The sequence below is a fragment of the Sitophilus oryzae genome, unplaced genomic scaffold (genome assembly GCF_002938485.1).
Source record: "Sitophilus oryzae breed Bouriz unplaced genomic scaffold, Soryzae_2.0 scaffold_1241_pilon_pilon, whole genome shotgun sequence".
NCBI classification, from domain to species: Eukaryota; Metazoa; Arthropoda; class Insecta; order Coleoptera; family Curculionidae; genus Sitophilus; species Sitophilus oryzae.
Genome location: NW_022145884.1, coordinates 314,485 through 323,541, shown reverse-complemented (window position 1 = coordinate 323,541; position 9,057 = coordinate 314,485). Strand labels below are relative to the sequence as shown.

The 9,057-nt window shown below is 34.1% G+C and overlaps 1 long non-coding RNA gene across 1 annotated transcript; it reads left to right on the top strand.

Moving 5' to 3' along the window:
* Positions 1–317: 317 nt before the first annotated feature.
* Positions 318–1,133, top strand: LOC115874190. The gene is made up of 3 exons (XR_004048787.1): positions 318–361; positions 449–585; positions 883–1,133. It is a non-coding gene; the product is annotated as an uncharacterized LOC115874190 (long non-coding RNA).
* The last annotated feature ends 7,924 nt before the right edge of the window (positions 1,134–9,057 follow it).

Sequence of the window (9,057 nt, the reverse complement as noted above, 5' to 3'; positions counted from 1 at the left end):
TAGAATCGACACGCGCGCTATAATTTTTACATTAAAAACGTAAATTTTTACCGCAGACGTAGGTTTTTAAAAGCCCGGTCTAATCATCTGCCTGCGCTCCTCCTAGTTATTCTAAAATGTTAGCGTGATTGACAAAGACGCTACTATATCGCGTTTCTTTGATTGATTCGTTTTTGTGCGTCAGTCCATCGGTGTGCTTGCAGTGCGACCAATGGGGCATTCCAGTTTATATTTATAACCAAATATATGTTTTGACAAGACTTTGACAGTTTGCTGAAATGCTCTATATTATTGATTATTTTATTTTTGTGTTTTAGTATAAATTTGGATATTTTAAATTGTTTTGTTAGTGAAACCATCGGTAAGTACGAGATTTGAGTTAAGGGGTAAATTAACAGATAAATTTAGTGTGTAAGATGGTCTTACCCCTTGGTGCATTTGTTTGTAGTTGAAATTTTAATGAAAATGCCCGGCAAACGACTAAATGAAGGGCAGAAAGAATTCATTATGCGGTTGGTTGCTTATTTCTTGCGGGAACGCGACAACGATGGCCCTTATTTGCTCCCTGTTACATCAGTCCAGAAGGTACTATTGCATAATTTATTAAAAAAGGCAGCGTGGTGCAATTAAAATCATGTTCACATAATGTTAGCTTTGTTCACGGGTACGTATTTGTCGTATATGTGTTATTTAATTTAAACCAATTTTAAACAACTTTGACTTACTTTATTTTATTCAATCCAAGTACTTTTAATTAATTACGGCACGACGGAAAAGGGATCTTATTGAAACAATTTATTTGGAGCGAAGCCAAACCAGAAGAGAGCTGGCATGTGAACATGATTTTAATTGCATCACGCTTTTTTCACCCTCCTTTTCTAGGTGTCATGTCATCTCGATCTTTATCAATGTTAAGGAAATAAATTTATTAATAAACATCATATTCAATACATTATGATGAACAATGCAGCAGAACATTATGAATTTCGTCATTTTAGGAACCCCATGCATATCAACTGGCGAAACCTACTTTTCATTGAAAAGTTTTCAATATTCCTTTTTTAAGTAATTTGTTACTTAATAAATATTTTTGTAATATTCATCAATAATAATAAATTTAAAATTTCATGCACAAAAACATAAACAACAGATTATATATTGATTATTATATTACTTGAAACACCACGGCACTGGAATTAAGTTTTATGTGACCTTGAACAGATTAGTTCACATGGTAGCGACCGATGAATCACTCCCAAACATTCGTGCCGTTTACTATACTCTTATATTAATCAATTAAGGCCGTAAACAAACATATCATATATAATTTTATATACTAATTCATTCATTCATTATAATAAAATTAAATCATAAAAATATTGTAATTATAATCCTGCAGTTTAAGTGAAAAGTTTTGTTCCTAAATATCTACTATACATCACGATAGACATAAACTTGTTTATGTGCATGATGTGATGTTTATGTGTATCGTGCTATACATGTAATAAACGCGTGTTCAAATATTAATTTTGTGGAATGTATATCAATATAACATAAAACGAGATGTAATTAACGAAACATCATCGTAAGAACAGCTATTTTAGAAACGTCTAGGTTTACTTATTTCACAGAGATTTATGAAAAAAAAATCCTTTGCCTCGGATACAGATAACGCCTCGTTTGGGAAATAGTTCAAAACAAAACAAAACTGAACAAGGCAACAAAAAACGCCAAAAAAAAATCGAAATGCGTTAAAAATGGGCGACGAAATGCGACCTTGACATGTTTCGAAGAGTTTTTTGCATAGTGTAGAGGCTGTTTTAGATAGCTTCGTTTATAGCTGTACGTAAATTGAATTTTGACGAGTAAGTAAGTCAACTTAAACTGGAATTAAGCCGAGAAAGTATTCGCGCAATAATCTTTTACAATTTACGAAGACAGTTGTTTCAACAAGAATGCCTTACCGAGTTGGTTTCTATTTTCAACATAAAGCAACACATCAGTCGACAATTTCTCACTTTCTAGTATGGAAAATATAAACGTGGATGGATTAGTCTTAGCGACGATCCAAAAACAGCTCCACCGACAACGACAGTCACACAGGAAAATGTCAATGCTGTACATAAGCTGATCCAAGAAGATTGACATGTCACATAACGTGAAATTGAAGCATTAAGGCTGACGCTCACTAGACGGATGCGCGCCGGAGCGCACGGTAGCGCGGCGAAAAGGAATTTTTATAATACATAGTTTTAAATCGTTTCGCTGCCGACCGCTGCGTTTCCGCCAAGTGAGCGCGCTCCCACTTAAAACTATGTATTATAAAAATTCCTTTTCGCCGCGCTGCCTTGCGCTCCGTCGCGCTTCCGTCTAGTGAGCGTCAGCCTTTATTGGATATTTCAAAGATCTCAATTCAAAAAAAACTTGAAGTAGAGGCATGGAAAATAAATAAAATTACAGTAGTTGAATTGAAAGCAGATAGAGCATTCTGAAAATATTCTTCTGTTATTCAGACTTAATATGTGCTGATTACCTACTTTCCAAGAACTTTTCGCCTCAAATCAGTAATGTGATCATTAAATCTTAATTGTGAATCAAATATTGTCCCTATTATCCTAAATTTCTAAAGATAAGTTATTTAGGGAAATATTTCTTTAGGTTTAAGATTTTATATCTGGACTAGCATGTACCAGCGACTTCGTTCACGTCGAATTAATCATTTGTAATGGTGATGATAAAGCAAAGCAAGAATTTCCATTCATATACAAACTGGTTAAAATTTTCTCACATTTATGTCAGCATGAGAAAAAACAATATTGCGATATTATTATATAACTTGGTAATATTTGAAGGGTTTCATCTCGTTAGAATTTGAGTTTCGAAAAATCCGTTTGGCAAAAATAACCTTTTTACGTCAAGCAGTTTAAGCAGAATCGTGGTTAAGAAATTACCCAACTTTTTGGAACACCCTGTATGATTTTTTAAAAAATTTCAAAATATGTAAAAAAATCAAATAAATTATGCTTGTCCAAACGTTTTCCCGAAAGACTAACCGTTTTTTAAATAACAAATATTGTAATATTTGAGGGGCGTTTTCGCCCTCTTGGAATTTGAGATTCGAGAAACCCCTCCTTATCGAACCTCTACACCCCACAGTCAATCCGTTTGCCAAAAATTAGCTTTAAACGTCAAGCAGTTTAAGCAGAATCGTGATTACTCAATGGTCATATTTTATGAAACACCCTGTATAAATTTAGAAAAAATCTTAAAATTTGAAAAACAACAAAATAAAATATACTTGTTTAAGAGTTTTTCCGAAAAACTCACCGGTTTTTAAATAAAAAATATTTTAATATTTGAGGGATAGTTTCACCCCCTTAGAATTCGAGTTTCGAAAAATCCCTTCTTATCGAACCTCTACACCCTAAAGTCAATCTGTTTTCCAAAAATGAGCTTTTTACGCCAAGCGCTTTAAGCAGGATCGTGATTAATCAATGACCAGATTTTTCGAAACACCCTGTATACATTTTTAAAAAATCTTAAAATATGTAAAAAAACAAAATAAAATATACGTGTTTAAGCGTTTTTTCGGAAACTTGACCGTTTTTTAAATAAAAAATATTGTAATATTTGAGGGGTGATTTCACCCCGTTGGAACTGGAATTTCAAAAAATCCCTTCTTATCGAACCTCTACACCCTCGAATCAACCTGTATGCCAAAATTGAGCTTCTTACGTTGAGTGGTTTGAGCAGGATCGTGATTAATCAGTATGTCAGTCACTTCAGGATTTTATATATTAGTATAGGTTTATTAGAAAGTACCGGGAATTCCCGGTTCTTTTAAGACATCAAAGAAACAGGACTGGAAATTATTAATTCCCGGTTCTTTCGGTACTTTCGGGACTCGGTAACAATAATTAAGAAATAATTTTTTGTTACATGCGAAAGTCCATTGATACTTTTTAACGGTCGAAACCAAACTCTTCTAAATAAGTACTGATGCTGTCTCTTACTGTTCTTACTTCTGAAGTTCTATGAAGTTTCTGTAATGTTTATTAGCAATTATTGAAGTTTAAATATGTTATTTTAAGTTATTTTTAGTAAAATGTTGCTAGTTGTATTAGGTATATTTTTTATGTTATGTTTTTATAAGCATTTGCAATTTTAATTGAAAATGTTTTTGTTCAGATTTAGTTAAGTTGGTTGATGTTGTTTGATGTAAATTTAAGTTACCTATGTTTCTTACGCCAATACCTTCAAAACCGGCAAATTCTGGTTCCTTAGAGGCATGATACCGAAATTCCCCGTTTCGAAAAAACGGTTCCTACCGACCAAACCCTAATTCAGTTTTTCCTGGAGGGTCTGCGAATATGTGTATAAGGGTCCGCCGTCTTACCTATAAACAATGTTGCCAAAGCAAGTAGAAGACAAAATGATCAAATACCTCCGCGGTTTGAGGATCTTTTCAGGAATATTTTTCAGAACCCCACAGAAATAAAAACTGGATACCTTTTCAACGCAGATATTTCAAATATCAACGGCTTGACAACGGTACAGAAAAATCAATTAATAGAAATACCATGTGATTCAGCTTTAAAACATAATTTCAAAGAAACTTCTTTATCAAATTTTTGGATAAATTTATAAAGTTTATAAAGAAATATCAGAGGAAGCACCGAAACATTTACTGCTTTTCTCATCCACATAGCTCTGTGAAAAGGCATTCTCTACTCTTGTATTGACAATTGGAATCCGATTTTAGATTACAACTAAGTAAAAACACGAACCCGAATATTACTAATTTTAGTTGCAAGTAAGCAGCACCAACCTTCACATTAATACCGTTATATAGTATATTTATAATGGAAGTATCTGGTTGACTTGGTCCAAGTGCACCTTGACCGTGTCAACCCGGCTTAACTAGCGATGAGTCCTAGTTTTGCAGTTTCGAAACTTTAGATAGATTTTAATGAAAATTCGTCTAATAAGTGCACTAACGATATAACGGACGTTTCCATAATGAAAACATCCCTCCTAGCTCTTACTCATAGGACACAAAGACCGGTGGTGACGTCCCGGGGTGAAATTAAGACGCCGTGGGCGTATCTGTCCGCATTTACATCACACGTGACTCTTTCACCGAGATGATTGATCGCCGTGCGTGGCTCCATGCAAATAAATCTATAAAATTAAGCGCGCCCTTTTGCTTTATTGCTAATTTGCATTTATTGGCTCGGCGAGAGAGTTGCGCGCCGGACATAAAACCGTGAGGGCGGTCGTAAATTTCAGATGAACAAACAACGCACGGACAGTTAATAATCGAGAAATAGTTGGGACCAGCGCGAATGGGGAAAGAGGACTCGGATGGGATCGGATGGGGAATGATTGACGAGGGAATATTTTTGTAACTTTTCTTTATGGGAATCGTCTTCGACGTGACAATGCTCGTGAATAATTTAAATTGAAAATGCGCTATAAATATTGGAAGTCATCATGTTTTGTCATCAGTTATTGATATTGAATTTGATAGAAAACAAATCTCATTTAATGATACTATAGTACCTATACTAATCAAAAAAGACGTAATATCCTTTTCTATCAGAATTTTATTTTATACACTGAACCAAAAGTCGACATAAATATAATGAAAAAGTTCATTAATATAATGAATTAAATCATTAATTTTGAGCCGATGAACGATTTCATTGGCACAATGATAAGTAATTCATTAACTCTATGAACTTTAAGTTCATTAAATCAATGAACAGTGTTCATTAATTTGAAGAACACATTCATTGGTACAATGAACAGATTTCATTAATATAATGTACCTAAATCCTTATATTAATGAACCGTATCATTAATAGAATGAAATAATTTCATAACCTATTTAGTTATACATTTAAAAGCCCACACTATTAGTAACTCTTATTACACCATATAATCGATGATGAAGATCGCTGTCACTGATATGAAATGTCATTGATAGTCATTTCCCAGCCAACTACCTGAAATAATTCTACTATAAATATATTTCCATTTGAACAAGCCCTTAGCTACAAAGGTAATAAAATTACTAATAGTGCCGACTATTAGTAACGAGCACAGTAAATTTTTCCATTAGGGATTATTAATAAAAAACAAATGCAATAAACTAATAATTTATTAAACTCGATATAGCATATCTTCTTCTCAGCCATTACTCATGCACTGCAGAATGTAGGTCTCTCTCAGTTTCTTCCACTCGTTTCGATTCTGTGCTCTCCTCATCCAGTTCTTACCGGCTACGGTTTGGATATCATCAGTCCATCTTTTAGGAGGTCGGCCGACTGGGCGTTTTGCTAGGCATGGCCTCCAGCAAAGAAGTCTTTTTGCCCATCTTTCCTCGGACTGTCTGGCCAAGTGTCCTGCCCAAGACCATTTAGAGTTAGCTATCCTCTCTACGATGTCCGTTATCCTCGTCTGTCGGCGAATGTCTTCATTTCTAATGTGGTCGCGAAAACTAATACCCATCATGGCTCTTTCCATAGCTCTTTGGCTCACTCGCAACCTGTTCAAACTTCGTGCCGTCATCGTCATAGTCTCCAAACCATAGGTCATGACAGGCAAGACGCATTTGTTGTAAACGTCTCTTTTAGGCTATTTGGGATTTTGCTTTTGAATATAAAGTTAAGTTTACCAAAAGCTGCCCATCCGAGTTTGATCCTTCTAGAAATTTCGGTTGTTTGATTTTCCTTGCCGAGTTTTATGGCATGACCTAGATATATATACTCTTTAACGTTCTCAATCCTTTGTCCATTAACATTAACTTGCTCTTCATTTTCATTTAGGGTTTTAGTTTTAGACAAATTCATTTTTAAACCTACTTGCGCAGATGTGTGGTGAAGTTGTTCGAGCATTGTTTGAAGTTCTTCCAACGATGAGGTCAGGAGAACGACATCATCAGCGAAGCGCAAGTGGTTAAGCATCCCACCATCTACCCTTATTGTCCCAGTTCAGCTTCTTAAATACGTCCTCCAGGGCCAGTGTAAAAAGTTTGGGGGAAATAGTATCTCCCTGTCGGACTCCTCTTTCCATTTTAATTTTATTTGTGATATTTATGTCATCCAGTTTGATAGTCATTGTAGCTGATTTGTAAATAGATGATATTATGCCCGAGTATCTGTAGTCTATTCTGGCATTTTCTGGGCATCGAGGATGGCGTGTAGCTCTATAGAGTCGAAAGCCTTCTCATAATCCACAAAGGCGACATATATAGGGAAGTTGTATTCGGTGCTTTTCTCTATGAGAGTGCGGACTGCCTGAAGGTGAGCATATAGAAATATGAGCATATACAAATTAAAAATTAAAAAAATGGAATCGACGAAGAGAATAGTAATGTCATTATTAATTTTAGGGTAAATTATAATAAGAAAATTAATTTACCAGTCGATATCCTGAGGGATTTCTATAAAAAGACCATTTCTTCATTATATTAGCTGTATCATTAGACTTGATAACGTCTAGACGAATTTGCAACAGGCTTTCCAAGTCGCATCAAGTGGGTCCGATGTTAAATTGTCGAATTTGAGGGCTTGAAGGCAGGTCTCAACAACTTCTTCCTGTTCTAAAAACGTACATCAAAATAATTAAAATGCCAAATATTAAAAGAACATTCGAATTTACCATAATCAGTTTCATGCCTCGACTTGTTACTATGTTTTTCTTCTTTTCGTTTTTATCTTCTGAAACATATTTGGAAACCGCTGTTTTAATGAATACCCACACCAGAGATCTCACACAGCGGAATTTGATTTGACAACGCAACAAATTAACTGCAATACGCTAGGGCTTTTATTTAAAATATTTAAAATATTGAAGAGAACACTTACCGCTCTAATGAAACTAAAGCCTCACTGAATAACTCAACCACACAGACGTTATTAAAGTGCCAAAGTAACCGATCAACATAGCGGACATTTAAGCCCTAATATTTTATTCATGATATTAATAACCGCGTACATTAATATAATGTAGTGTGTTCGTTGTATTAATAACATTGTTCATTGTCACAATGTACAACTCATTAATCAATGATTTAGTACATATAATGAATATGTGTTTATTAAAGTTTCAGCACTAAAATAAAGAACGCGCTCATTATATTAATGAAAATCTAACATTAATTTAATAACCAGATTTTCATTATATTGATGAAATTAGATTCATAGTATTAATAAATCGGACATCAATCTATGATTAACAAATCATTATATTAATGAAAAAAAAATCATTGTCCCAATGAAACAACAGTTAATAATCAATGTTCATTAATATTATGAACAATATTTTTTTCAGTATATATTGATTGATATACACTCACTGGCAGTAAAACGGGCACCTTAAGATTTTGAAGTATTTTAAAGTCTTATATACTGTATTCTAGAGAACCAATTTTGATGATTGTTTACGAAATTTGTAGCTAAGTTATTTGATTTTTTAGTATCTTTTTCTAAATTAAAAATAAAAGTTTTCATCGGTCAATTATAGGAGGGTTAGGTTGCAAAATGGTATTTTGGAAAAAGTTTGGAACACCCTGTGGAACATGAAATGTGGAACAACTGAAACCAAGGAGTTCTAAAATCATTTTATCATCTAGGTGAATCTATTCTCGACAGTTTACTTTTTTGGTTCTATATAGGTACAACTGTCAACTATCAGTTGGTTGTTCGGCAATTACTCTAGCAGAGATGGTTTTAAGTCCAGAAGTTGTATCCGCTATTGTTGCTTCAATTGAAGGTGATAGAGATCAAAATTTTGTTGGTCGCTAATATATTTAGGTCTGCATGAAGTACAGTGCAGTCATTTCCTCGTCGCAAGTTCATCTGCTAGAGATTCAGGAACGTTCGTACGAGAAATTCGAATTGAGACGATTGATTTAAAGAAGTTTATCGCAAAAAAAACGCCGTTTGTCAGCTTTTCAAATCTGTATAGAGTTGCACCTAAGGAACGTACATGTAAATGAACGGACTGTAAAAAGAAGATAAAACGAAGCAAATCTTATATTAAGAAGATTTT